At 43.4% G+C, this 13,552-nt stretch overlaps 1 protein-coding gene and 1 pseudogene across 1 annotated transcript in view; one reads left to right on the top strand and one right to left on the bottom strand.

Moving 5' to 3' along the window:
* The window catches only part of LRRC38 (leucine rich repeat containing 38), a 50,525-nt gene that overhangs the window by 26,258 nt on the left and 10,715 nt on the right, over positions 1-13,552 (top strand). The gene's annotated exons all lie outside the window — the stretch shown is intronic.
* LOC114041396 lies at positions 10,301-10,685 on the bottom strand (annotated as a pseudogene).

Here is a 13,552-nt window from a genome sequence, read left to right on the forward strand (position 1 = left end):
TCAAAGGGTCACACCTGAGGACCTAGAGGGCCAACCCCCCCCCCCCCGCCTAAGCAATAGTACCTGAAGGGGGAGTGAAGTAGGGTTCCCTAAAAAGGGAAGGCCCTCCCTCTGGCCCATGTCCACAGCAAGGGTGTTTCTGCAGTGCTGGGCTAGAAGAAACCTCTGCTGAGGGCTACTTGGGTCCTAGGAAAGATCACAGACTCATTTAAAACTAGCTCCTGACGTCCTGGGGAAATTAGGACCATTTTTTATTTATCTAAAAAAATTTATCTTTTGGTGAGTAAATTGCTCTGAGAGTTTCAATGCAAAGCAAAAGCATTCACCCCTAGTAATGAGCTGGTAAGCAGAGTCCAGTGGGCCCTTAGCTATTCTATTCTGGGAATGATTTTCATAACCAACGCCTGCTGAACAATCCCAAACTGAGGAAACAGAGATAGAATCAGTGAATTCTGGAGGGAGGAAGAGTTACTGGGAATGGGCCAGCAGGATGGATTTAATAATAGGAGAAAATTTAGGAGGAAGTTAATAACCATAAACAGCAACATTCATATAAAAAAGGAAAATAAAAGATAAAACAATGATCACCAAACTGTGTCTTAAAGGACAAAAAAAAAAAAAAAGGAAGCATTAACTGTAACAAATATAATGTTTCCTGAAGTCAGGAAGACCCGAGTTCAAATCCAACCTCTGACACTTACTACTGGGGTCATGGGCAAGTCACTTAGCTTCTTTCTGCCTCAGTTTCCCCATTTGTTGAAAAAAATAGTGTTAATAATAGCACCTACCACCCAGGGTTGTTGTGAGGATCAAATGAAATAATAATTGTAAAGCACTTAGCACAGTACCTGACACATAGTAAGTGCTATGTAAACATCGTTATTATTATTATAAATCAGGATGGATTTCAACTCCAACTGCTTTATAATTTATAACCCTAGAGAGTTGCCCCAGGGCAATGATTAGCTAAGTAACTTATCTGTGATCACATAGCCTGTATACATCAGAGACAGGACTTGAACCCAGATCTTCCTGACTTCAAGGCCATCTCTTGACTACATAATACTGTCTCTCCTGTATAGGTTATAGAATTTTGTTTCTGTCATTTTTTTTAAGATGTATTGATATTTCTTATTTTTATATTACTTTTCTATCCTAATATATCCTACCCCCTTCTCCCAGAGAGCCATCCCTTATAACAAAGGAAAAAAAAGGCTCTGAAAAACTCATCAACCCAATAACCAAATCTGACATTATATGCAATGTTCCACACCCACAGTCCCCACATTTCCAAAGAAAAGAGGGAAGTGTCTTCTCATATAAGCTTGTTCAGTATAATTTCACAGCCTTTAGTTTGGATTGTTATGTTGTCCTTTCCATTGACAGCGTTGTAGTCATTAGGCATACGATTTCCCTGGTTCTTCCTCCTTCACTCTGCATCAGTTCATGCAAGTCTTCTAATGCTTCTCTGTATTTATCATTTCTTACAGAACAGTAGCCATGTACTGTTACATTTATATACCACAAGAGATCTCTAAGGCCCTTTCCTTAATGAGCAGTTATCATTCTCTGAAATATAGACTGAATCTACATTAAGACCTTAGAGGCTAGATAAGCTCGGTCTCTAACAGTCCCAGTCAAGATTTTGAGTGTAGACCCTGTAATCAGCTGGATGTTTTTCTGTTCCACAAGAAGCAACCTTGCTAAGTTGGGAAAGGCTTCTTATCAGACTGGTCTCAGGGTGATGAACATTTTAGCAAAGCACCTCCTAAAGACTGTCCACTAAGTGATAGAGCTGTCTGTGATCTACAATGGTAGAGAAAGTACCTCCATCGGAAAATCACAAGTCCCTGGAAGTATTGAGTCAGAGGCAATGTATATATTCAGAGCTATAACGAAGGTGGAATGAGTGGGACTTTGTCCCAGGCCAATATTTTGGAGAGGAAAACAGTTCTTTCTTTTGGCAGCCCTTCAGTCTACCATCCCTGTGCCTCATGGCCCTCTTCTAGTCTTAGACTACATGACATGACTGCCCCTTCTCCTTCCCCTAGTCCTAGAACCCTACTCTCCCCACCCCTAGAATCCCATGCCTGGAGGAAAGTTCAGTTGAAGCAGATAATCCAAGGCAGCCTCCCCTGGTAAGTCTAAGTGTATTTATTTTACTTTGTTTTGGGGTTGGTACTTGGGTTTCCCATTAGCTAGAGGTCGTGTAGGTAGCTCTGTTATCAACGATAATGTTTTCCCCTATGTTAGTTATACTATACTATGCTATGCTATATTATACCATACTATACCTTATTGTGCTTTGCTCTGCTATGATGTATTTACTATACTAAATACCATCCGATATCCTAACCTATCCTACCCTGTCCCATCCTACCCTAGCCTACCCTATCCCATCCTATCCCACCTGATCCTACCCTATCCTATTCTATTCTAACCTGTCCTGTCCTATCTTAGCCTACCCTGACCTGACCTGTCCTGTCCTAACCTATTCCGTCCTATTGTATCCTAACCTGTCTTATCCTATCTCCTACCCTGTCCTGTCCTGTTCTATTCTATTACCATACTTTGCTTCTTGGATTCATTATAAGGTCATTGCCAGCTGGTGTTTGGTTTATAAATTCAAGTCAGCAAACATTTATTAAGTGCCTAGAATATTCAAGGCACTGGGCTACAAAGGCAGAAATGAAATAGCCTCTTTCCTCCAGAAGTGGAGAGCAATACATTGCATATAGCAGTAAGCAATAAAAGTAATTTCAAAAGGGAGAGAGTGCTAAAAACGGGGAGGATCAGAAAAGGCCTGATGTATCTGAACTGTGCTTTCAAAGAAGACCAGGAGAATGCAAGGCAGAGGGGAGAAGAGAGAACATTTGAGATATGGGAACCATTTGTGCAAAGTCATGGAGGTGGGAGATGAGATGTGGTATACAGAAAACAGCCAGCAGAACAGTCTGACTGGTATAGAGAGTATGTGAAATGATATGAAATGAGACTAGAAAGGTAGGTGGGAGTCAGACTCTGGAGGGCTTTAAATGCTATGCGGGAGATTTTGTATTATTATCATAAAGGCAATAGGGAGCCGATGATGATGATGATGAGAGAGAGAGAGAGAGAGAGAGAGAGAGAGAGAGAGATGATTGGATCTATTTTTAGGAAAAATCTATTTGGAAGCTATGCGGAGGATGAATTGGAGAGGGAAAGACTGGAGGCAAAGATACCAATTAAGAGGCTATTTGTCATAATCCGGATAAGAGGCGGTGATGGGCTGAACTCTGGTAAAAGCTATGAGAGTGGAGAGAAGAAAAAACATGTCACAGATGTTGTGGAAGTGAGATTGATGGGACTTGGGCAATTGATTAGATGAGGGAGAGAGAAGAGAGTCAAGGATGGTTCCACGTTTGTGAGGCTGGAAGATTGGAAGGATGTTCATGCCATAAGCAGGGATGGGGAAGCTTGGGACAAAACAGAATCCCACCCCACCGCCAAAAGAATTTGCCCCATGCTCTCAAGAACTCTTTGTTAAGCCTCAATGTATATCACTGTTCTGATTGTATTTTCATCACTCTCTTGGTCCTCCCATGTTTCTTTGCTATTCTTAGTTTTTGCTAATTCTTACACAAAAAGAAGGATTTGTGACTTCATGACCATAAAGACCACCGAGTGTGGAATCTCTGTCCACAAATGCAGATTGCAACCCTTCCATGACTTAGTAGCTAAATTCTAGTGGATTGTTGGAGGCACAAGGAAGGAAAATGACTTACCCTGGGGTCCTAAATCAGTAAGTGTCAGAGGTAGGATGTGAACCTAGGACTGACTGACTCCAAGCCCAGAGCTTTCTACTACTCTGATGCCTCACAGCAGATGCTGAAGGGATGTTGTTGATGATATAGAAGATTAAGTTAAGCAATTCAAGTCAAGCCTTGAGAAAAAGCCTACTATGGCTCAGTCACTATGCTGGGAAGGTACTCCTAAAATAAATAGTGCTTGCCCTGAAAAAGCTTCTATTGTAGTGCCTATACATATATCCCAGTGCTAGGTGGTGCAGTGAGTACCAGTGTTAAACATGAAGCCTGGAAGACCTGAGTTCAAATCCTATCTCAGTCACTTAGTAGCTCTGTAAGCCTTAGGCAAATCACTTTGCCTCCCTCAACCTCATTTTTGTCATCTGTAAAATGGGGATGGTAACAGCAACTACCTCACAGGGTTCTTGTGAGAATTGAGTGAGTGAGTCTATGTAAAGTACTTTCCAAATCTTGAAGTGCTAAAAAAAAATTCTAGCTATTATTATTACATCAGTAAGTCAGAACCAAGGGAATTGTAGGTTGGGAGAGTCACTAACAATAGAGGGACTCAGGAATATGAGGGGTAGGGGTGGCATCTGAGTTGAGCCTTGAAGGATGCTGCTAAAAGATTCTAAAAGGGAAGACTGAGGAGGGAGGGGTACTCCATGCCAAGGCTCCAAAGCAGAGATGGAATATTGCATGAGAACAACAAGTGAGGCTGCTAGGGGACTGAGTGGATAGAGTGCCGGACCTGGAGTCAGGAAGACCCAAGTTTGAACTAACCTCTTTCAACCTCGGTTTTCTCATTGGTAAAATGGGCACAATAATAGCCCTACTTCTCAAGGTTGTTGTGAGGATCAGATGAGATAATATGTGTAAAGTGCTCCACAAATATTACGTATTTGTAATATGTAAATATTACATAAATGCTTAAATATTATTATTGTGTTAAAACAGTACATAAATGCTAACAATGATAAAGATGAGGATGATGAAGGATCAGTTTGGCTGCAGAGAGTGAAGGGGAGCTATATGGAATAAGCCCAGAAAGGCGGGTTGGAGCCTGGCTGTGAAGGGCTTTAAATGTTATATAAAATAGGTTGTACTCTATCATAGCAGAGGAGAGCCGGGGACGTTTCTTGGGTAGGGGAGGGGCATGGACAGAACTACAGGAATAAAGCTTAGTTACTCCACCTCGCATCTGCTGCCCTGCCTCATTGCGGCTCTCAGCCTCAGTTTCCTCAACGGGGCTAATGCTAAAGATGGATCTTGTACTTGACGAGGCAGCTGACCCTCTCCCTGAACGGATATTGGTGTATTCCTTAATCAAATGAAGTATCCTCTGACTGAGTACATCTTAGCCTTCAGTGGAGATTTTTACAACACCTGAATATAACTGTGGATGTTTAATGAAAGAGACGTCAGTGGGCGAAAGTTAGCACTCTTGGGAATCACAGCCTACTTCACTGACGGCCCTTCTCCCTGGGGCTGGGAGCTCCCTCTGGGTTGCCTCCATACCAAGTTGTCTTTTGTAGCAGGGAGAACTGAGGCAAAAAACCAACACCTTATGGTGTAATGGAGTCAGGGGACCTGCATTCAGGCCCCAGCCCATAAATTTAGAGCTGAAAGGGACCTTAGAGGTCATTGAGTCTAACCTATTTTCTTTTATAAGGAAACTGAGGCCCAGAGAGGTTAAATTACTTCGCCAAACCCACACAAGCAATAAATAGCAGAATTAGGATTCAAACCCAAGTCCTCTGACTCCAGATCCCATGATCTTTGTACTATGCCGTGTGGACTCACTGGGAAATGTTTGGCAGGCCTCAGTTTCCATTTCTGTCAAGTGGAAGGACTGAATTGGATGACTTTCAAAGGTCCCTTCCTTTCCCGGCTCTAAATCTAGGATTCTATTGTAACCTTAGGATCATTGCATTAGGTTCACGTCTGATGAGGCAGATTTTAAAAGCCCTTATATTCCATAGTAATTCTATTCTTGCAAGTATAGTTATGAAACCTCGGAATGGCTCATGACAGTGGGCTGAAGGATTGGGATTTCCTGGGGGGCTCCCAGCTGTCCCATGCCCTTGGGCACTGAACATTGGCACACAAGAAAATATGGAATGGAGTCAACCACAGGTGTTTAGAGAAATAAGATTAAATCAGTCAGATGCAGCCTTTAACAGAATAAAGGATATGATTAGGAGTGGGCATCCCCCACCCTCAGAGGTAAGGCAAGCTAAGGCCTACCAATTCCTCCCTTCTGTTTTCTCTTAGAATTTCCAGCCACCTGAGCAAAGGCCTGTGGTTTTTGGCTTTTTTTTTTTAGGCAATTGGGGTTGAGTGACTTGCCCAGGGTCACACAGCTAACGTGTGTCAAGTGTCTGAGGCCAGATTTGAACTCAGGTCCTCCTGACTCCAGGGCTGCTGCTCTATCCACTGCGCCACCTAGCTGCCCCCTCCCTTTCTTTTAATCTTATACTTTTCATTTGTCTCTTTAACTCTCATGGTCTTACTAGGAGAAGAAAACAGCCACCAGGTATCGTATTCAGACTGATGTTCCATGAGTCATGGGATCACCTGGTCATTTTGCTCATCTCCTCTCTCCCCATGCTCTTTCCTCTCCAGAGAGCCTCCACAAAACTCATACTGGTAGGAGAAAAATGCCACCCTCTAGTCCTGGTCTCCCATTAGCTTCCTCTCTCAGTAATAATAATGATGATCATGATGGGGATGATAGCACTTTAAGATTTGCAAACTATTTTACATATTTTATCTCACTCATTTAATCCTCACAACAACTCTGAGAGGTAGGTAGGTGCTCTAATATTTTCCCTATTTTATAAATGAGGGAACTGAGGCAGACAGAGGTTAAGTGACTTGCCCAGGGTCACACATCTAGGCTGTGTTCAAGGCTGGATTTGAACTCAGGTCTTCCTGATTCCAGGCCCAGTGCTCTACCCATCCTGTCACCCAGGCTGGGAAAAAACTACAGCTCTCAGAGCCTTGCAGTCTGAGTCTTCTCCAAAGAGGTGTTATACTCTGAATGAAATTCAGGTAGGAAAGATGAAAAGTCTGTCCAATTTGGAGTCTAGATTAGATGGTAATGATGACGATGCTGGCATAAGCTAACGTTTATATGATTGAGTTTAAAGTTCCTTCATTGATTCCATCCTGAACTAGCATTCTGTAAGTTTACTAGAGGGTCCCAGCTAAACTTTGTTTCTCTCCTGGTGCCTAGCACAGTGCTCTAGAATACAGTGGGAACATCCTAATTGTTTATTGATTGACAAAATTAATAGGGGGGCAGCTAGGTCTTGAAGTGGTTAGTGCAAGGTCTGGAATCAGGAACACTCATCTCCCTGAGTTCAAATCCAGCCTCAGACACTTACAAGCTGTGTGAACCTGGGCAAGTCACTTCACCTTGTTTGCCTCAGTCTCCTCATATGTCAAATGAGCTGAAGAAGGAAATGGCAAACCACTCCAGTGTCTTTGCCAAGAAAACCCCAAGTGGGGTCACGAAGAGTCAGACATGGTTGAAAAAAAAAACCTGATGAGAATGTCAGAGCTGGAAAAGGTCATAAAGACCTTTAAAAGTTCATATAAAGTTCATAAAGTTCAATCTCTTCATTTTAGAAACTGAGGCTCAGAAAGGGTAAGGCTTTGTCACTCCTTTCTTCGGGTCTCTTGATCTGATGCTTTCTTATTTCACCGACTTTGAAGTTCCCTCCTCAGTCCTTCCACCCAGGCTCAGCTCCTTTCTCAGAGTCTCCAGCTTCTTGGCCTGACCATCCTTCCCCACCCCTTGCTCTCAACCCCTTACCAATTCCCACTATAAAGGCCCTCATTCCTTCTATGCCTCTTATTAATCTTGTGTTGTTGTTTCAGTGGTGTTCCCATTTGGGGTTTTCTTGGCCAACATAGTGGAGCGGTTTGCTATTTCCTTCTCCAGCTCATTTTACAGATGAGGAAACTGAGGCAAACAGGATGAAATGACTTGCCCAGGGTCACACAGCTAGTAAGTGTTTGAGGTGGATTTGAACTCATGAAGGTGAGTCTTCTTGATTCTTAGCTTGGAGCTGTATCTACTGCCCCACTCAGCTGCTCTCAGACAGTCTATGTTCTTTTTTTTTAGTCAATTGGGGTTAAGTGACTTACCGAGGGTCACACAGCTAATAAGTGTCAAGTGTTTGATCTGAGGCCAGATTTGAAGTCAGGTCCTCCTGACTTCAGGGCCGGTGCTCTATCCACTGCACCACCTAACTGCCCCCATTCTATGTTCTGTATATAAAAAGGTAGAGTCACTCTAAGGAAAGCCTGCTAAATTTCATGTCAAAGGACCTAGACTCTAATCCTTCCTCAGCTACATTCTCCCTCTCAGACCTTGAGGAAGTGAGTTAACCTTACTGGGCATCAATTTTCTCCTTCGAAAAACAAAGTAAATCACCTCTATGGTCCCTTCCCCGAAGCATCTGTGATCCTCTCAATGAATGAAATCAGAATAGGGCATATGAGAGTCAGATTGCAGACTGAAAAGACATCACGCTGACAGTCTGGGTGTTTTTGTTTTGTTTTGTTTTCCTGTTTCCTTTTGGGTGAGATGTTCACCAGGAAGAATGAGCCAGGGTGATATATAAGCACTTGCCGCATCACCTGAGTTCAGAAGCAAAGGAGAGACTAGAAGCAGAGTCAGGCTCCTTTGGGTCAGTGAGGCCCATATCAGGGGCCAAGGAGGGCAGTCTGCCCTATTATAGGCCTTCTGGAGTAGAAGGAAGGCAGATAAGCTTGAGCCCTGGATGATCTGCCCCACCTCCCTGCCTCCAGTCTCTGTGCCATCTGCCTGGAATGCATTCCTTCCTTACCTCCTCCTCTTAGAATTCCCAGCTTCCTTCAAGGTTCAGCTCATATATCAACTCTTACAGGAAGCCTTTCCTAATTGTCAGGGCTCCATCTCACCTCCTCAAATGAGCATGCATGTGGGTTGTATACCCCTAATAAACTGTAAGCTCCTTGAGGGAAGGGACTATTTTTCCTTTGTCTTTGTATCCCCAGTACTAATCTCATGACTGACACATAGTAGGTGTTTATTAAATTCTTGTTGGATGCTCAGGGGGAACATTATAGCTCCCATCAGGCATCTAACAGGCTATCTTGGAAGGGACAAGATTTTCCCCTTGTACCCAAAGGACAAAATTATAGCAATGGGTAGCAAGTATAAAGAGATAGATTTAGGTTTAATGTCTAGAAAAAAAATTTCCTAACAAAGGAATTTGTTTTCTAATTTTTTCTAACAAAACCTTAGGCAACTCATTTAAACTCTCTGAGCCTCAGTTTCCTCACTTGTAAAATGAGGGTTGGACTATGTGGCCACCTTAGAGGCCTTCCAGTTCAAATTCCTAGGCTCTGGAATACCAATGGGAATCTTAGCCAGTGTTTACCAAGCCACTTGAGCTTTGGTGAAAGGGCAGTCTGTTCTAGGGACCCTCAAACCAGTGGAGACAGCCCAGAAGGAACCTCTTTTACTACAAGGTGAAAGGAAATTTGTCCGCACAGGACTCCTTGCTGGCAAGGAGCAGACCAAATCGAAATTCATCTTAATCTACCATCCTCTGTGTCACCATCTATTTCAGGAGAAAGGCAAATATTCAGTCCTCTCAGGCTTGGGTGTCAGCTGCTTCAGTGAAGCCATTAGTCAAGGGGAGATGGGACTCAGAGAGAACAGGCAGAGTTTTGAGAAAGCCTTAGATGGGAAACCGAGCTTTATCACGCCACGGTGGCTAGTGGGTCCCTTCAGGAGAGTTGTGCCATCCCTCCCTCTACCACATTAAATATGGAGCTAGGCTAAGAAGGGAGATAGCTGTTCTCTGGCTCTTCTGATCCTAGAACAAAATGAACAGTTATAACAGAAGAAAGAAGAGGGGAGGGGTATGGTTGGATGGAGCACCCTTGAGCTCTGTAGACTGAGATGGAGCCTTCCTTCAGTTAGGAAGATGATGTTATTGACCTCGCCATTAAAAGAGGTTCTGTTATTTATTACCTGTGTGGCCGTGGGTCAGCCTTTACTCTCCAGATTGCTCCACCATCCTTCAGCTGCCTTGTCCTTCTGCTTCTATGGCCCCATTCTTCCAATGGTGAACCTTAGAGGCCTCCATTTTGAGTAAGGGCCCAGAGTAGCCACCCTTTTTTCTCCAGGCTTCACTGCCATGGCCCAGCCATGGCACCTCACCCCCTTCTCCCTCCCCAGAACAAAACTTCATTTCCTAGTCACTTCTTTTCTATAGGCTTTGTCTTCTCCCATTAGGATGTAATCTCCCTGAGGGCAGGCACTGGCTTTCTTTTACTTGTATTTGTTTTGTTTTGGTTTTTTTGTTTGTTGGTTGGTTTTTTTAGGGTAAGAATTATTTATTTAAGCCATCCCAATCACTAGCAAAACGATAAAAGGTCAGCATATTTGTCACTGTGTGATGCAAGTGAACTTAAGGTCCTATATAATTTTCTGTTCCATGTAGAAAGAAAAGGATGGTCCAACTGCTGCTGTGGTCCCCCAGTGCTTGATTAGTATGATCCAAGTTTTCTTTATTCATCCTCATACCCGGTTGGGAGAGGATTGACGTGGTGGTTATGAAATAGAGTATGATTTCCATCTCCCCATGGGAAGGGCTTGGTTCAGATGCGGAGTTGGAGGTAGGGGACGAATTCGGGCCATTCGTGATGCTCCTGCGACTTCAGGTAGGTGTTCAGCATGCTGACCGCCACCCCAGGGAGCACGACGAAGTAGGCCAGCATCCTCCACAAGTGGCCTGAGCCCTCCTCGCTATGGGTGCTGCTGGAGAGCGAATGCCTTGCCAGGGCGTGGGCCTGGCCCAGCAGGGCCAGCAGCTGACCGCTCAGTGTTACAGACATCTTCCTACAATCCTTTTACTTGTATTTGTATCCCCAGCACTTGGTGCAGTGCCTGGCACATAGTAAGCATTTAATAAATACTTCTTGACTTGACTTGGGCTAATCATTTAACCTCTCATCTATACAATGATAAGATTGGATAAGGTGATCTAAGGCCCCTCCCATCTCTAATGGTTTATGATTCTGTGATTCTGTGGGCCCCAGTATTCTCACCTGTAAAAAGAGGGAATTGGATCATATTGGGGTTCTTAACCTTTCTTATGCTATGGACCCCTCTGGTAGTGTGGTGAAGCCTGTGGGTCCCTTCTCAGAACAAATGTTTCTAAATATGTAAAATGCATAAGATTTCAAAAGAAAACAATTATATTGAAATACAGTTACCAAACTATCTTAAAAAACAAGTTTATGGACAAACAAGTCCAGGGACCCCAAGTGAACATGGACCCCCTGGACTAGAAGTCCTTTCTTGTTTTTTCCCACTTCTAGAGTCTGTGATTCCTATGACTATGAATAGGATAAGTATGTTGAATTGCTTCTGTGAAAGTCAGTATACATCAGGCTAAGTCATCTGTGCTGTCTTCCCAAATCCCCTTTGTTACCAGTCAACACAAATGCATGGAAGGAATAAATGAGAAGTCATTTCTTTAAGTAGCTACTCTGTCAGGTTCTGTGCTGGGCACAAATACAAAAGTGATATAGCTCCTGCCCTCAAGAATCTTATATTATAATAAGGAGACACAACACATACAGTGAAAGGAGTTTGGGGCTAGGAAATCACAGGGGTGATGAATGGAGCCGTAGGTCAGTTAGTAATCATGACCTTTTCAGTATTGATGGTTATTGATTCGATTAATGTGCCTAGAGCAAGAAGTAGAAAGTGGGAGGTGGGAAGGGGAGAAAAGGGGGCAGGGCATATGGCACAATGTCCAAGTAGGCACAGGCTTCCTGGTAGATAAGCCGATGGGATGGGGAGCCTGGCAAGTACTAGCTTCAGGAGGGTGACCTCTGGCCTGGAAATGAGCACAGCTTGCTGGACGAGCCAGGGATCAGAGGCCTAGGCCCTAAAGTCTTGACCTCCACCACTTATTCTAGAGTAGGAACTCTTCAACTTTTTTCCATTCACAACCCCTTTTCAGCAGAGTTTGTTGGCATTGCGTGGCCTGAGGACATGCACAGTGCAAAGTGCAGTCAGGTGACGCAACACAGGCAAGCGCTGCCAGAAACACTTTGGATTCATTACGTGTTTGAATTTTAATTAATTTTTGGTCATTTGGCATTCAGAAACCTTTTACTATTGCCAAATTTTTTTGTGACCCCATATAGGGTCATAACCCACAGTTTAAGAAATGCTATCTAGAGCAAGAGTCCTTAACCTTAATTTCATGGTTTCTGTGAACTTGGGTGGGGAAAGAAATTGTATCTTCAGTGGCACAGTGGATAGATCTCCAGGCCTGGAGTTGGGAAGACCTGAGTTTAAATCTGGCCTTAGATACTTACTAGTCATGTGAGCCGGGGCAAGTGACTTAACCCTGTTTGCCTCAGTTTCCTCATCTGTAAAATGAGCTGAAGAAGGAAATAGCAAACCACTCCAGAATCTCTGCCAGGAAAATCCCAAATAGGGTCACGAAGAGTTAGACATGACTGAAAAAAATGAACGAACTGAAAACTAAAATTTCACAGCTCCTTCAGTTATGAATGTGGGAAACAAACATTATTCTGAAAAAGAGGTCCATTGGATTCACCAGACTGCCAAAGGGATCCAAGCCTCAAGAAAGGTTAAGACCCTGTAATCTAGAAGAAAGAACATTGAACTTGTCTACAGTTGGAAGGCTCCTGCTATTAAGCCTGGATTCTAAAACTTTCTACCTCTGTGATCTTATCTCTAATACGCTCAATTTTCATATCTGTGACTGACTGATTGACTGACTGACTGACTGACTGAATGAATGAATGAATGAATGAATGACTGAATGAAATAATAAAAAGGAATTTACTATTTACTATGGCCAAAAAGTATGCTAAGCACTAAGGATTGAAAAACTAGCAAGCAAGACTGTCCCTGCCAAGCACTAAGGATTTAAAAACTAGAAAGCAAGCAGTACCTGCCCTCAAAAAGCTTACATTCTAATGGGGAAGATAACACATAAAGAAGAACTAGAGATGGGAAGTCAGAGGAGGATAGTACACACGTGGCAGAATAGCCACGAATAACATGGCCTGATTCCTAGCAAGATGATAATAATAATAATCATAATAATAATAATTTGTAGTTCAGTCACTTTTTAGTCATGTCCGACTCTTCATGAGCCCATTTGGGGTTTTCTTGGCAAAGATACTGGAATGGTTTGCCGTTTCCTTCTCCAGCTCATTTGACAGATGAGGAAACTGAGGCAAACAAGGTGAAGTGACTTGTCCACGATCACACATCTGGTAAGTGTCTGAGGCTGGATTTGAACTCAGGGCTTCCTGACTCCAGGCCCCACCTCTGCTCCAAGCTTATCTGTCAGAGCCCACGGTCATAGAATTGGGAACCCAGGTCAGAGGAGTGTAGGAGGTATGGTTTGAAGCTAGCCAGAAAGTGGTATTGCCAAATTCTGGGCAAAATCAGCAGAAAGCTCAGCTGTCCGAGCCCAGTGTACTGGAAACAGAGTCCACATTCTGGTGGTGAGAGAGAAAGGCTAGAGCGTAAGCATCAGAGCTTAGAAATGACTGGAAAGTATCAAACAGGAAATATTAGAACCTCCCCGCCTTGCTTCATAGGGTGGTTGAGAGGATCAAATGACACAATGTATTAAAACATGAATCATGTGTTTAGTAGCCAGAGACTCGATAAAGGCTTTGAACCAAGGTGAAATGTTAATAATAAT

Source organism: Vombatus ursinus, unplaced genomic scaffold, assembly GCF_900497805.2.
Source record: "Vombatus ursinus unplaced genomic scaffold, bare-nosed wombat genome assembly UNPS02014172.1, whole genome shotgun sequence".
In the NCBI taxonomy this organism is placed as follows: domain Eukaryota; kingdom Metazoa; phylum Chordata; class Mammalia; order Diprotodontia; family Vombatidae; genus Vombatus; species Vombatus ursinus.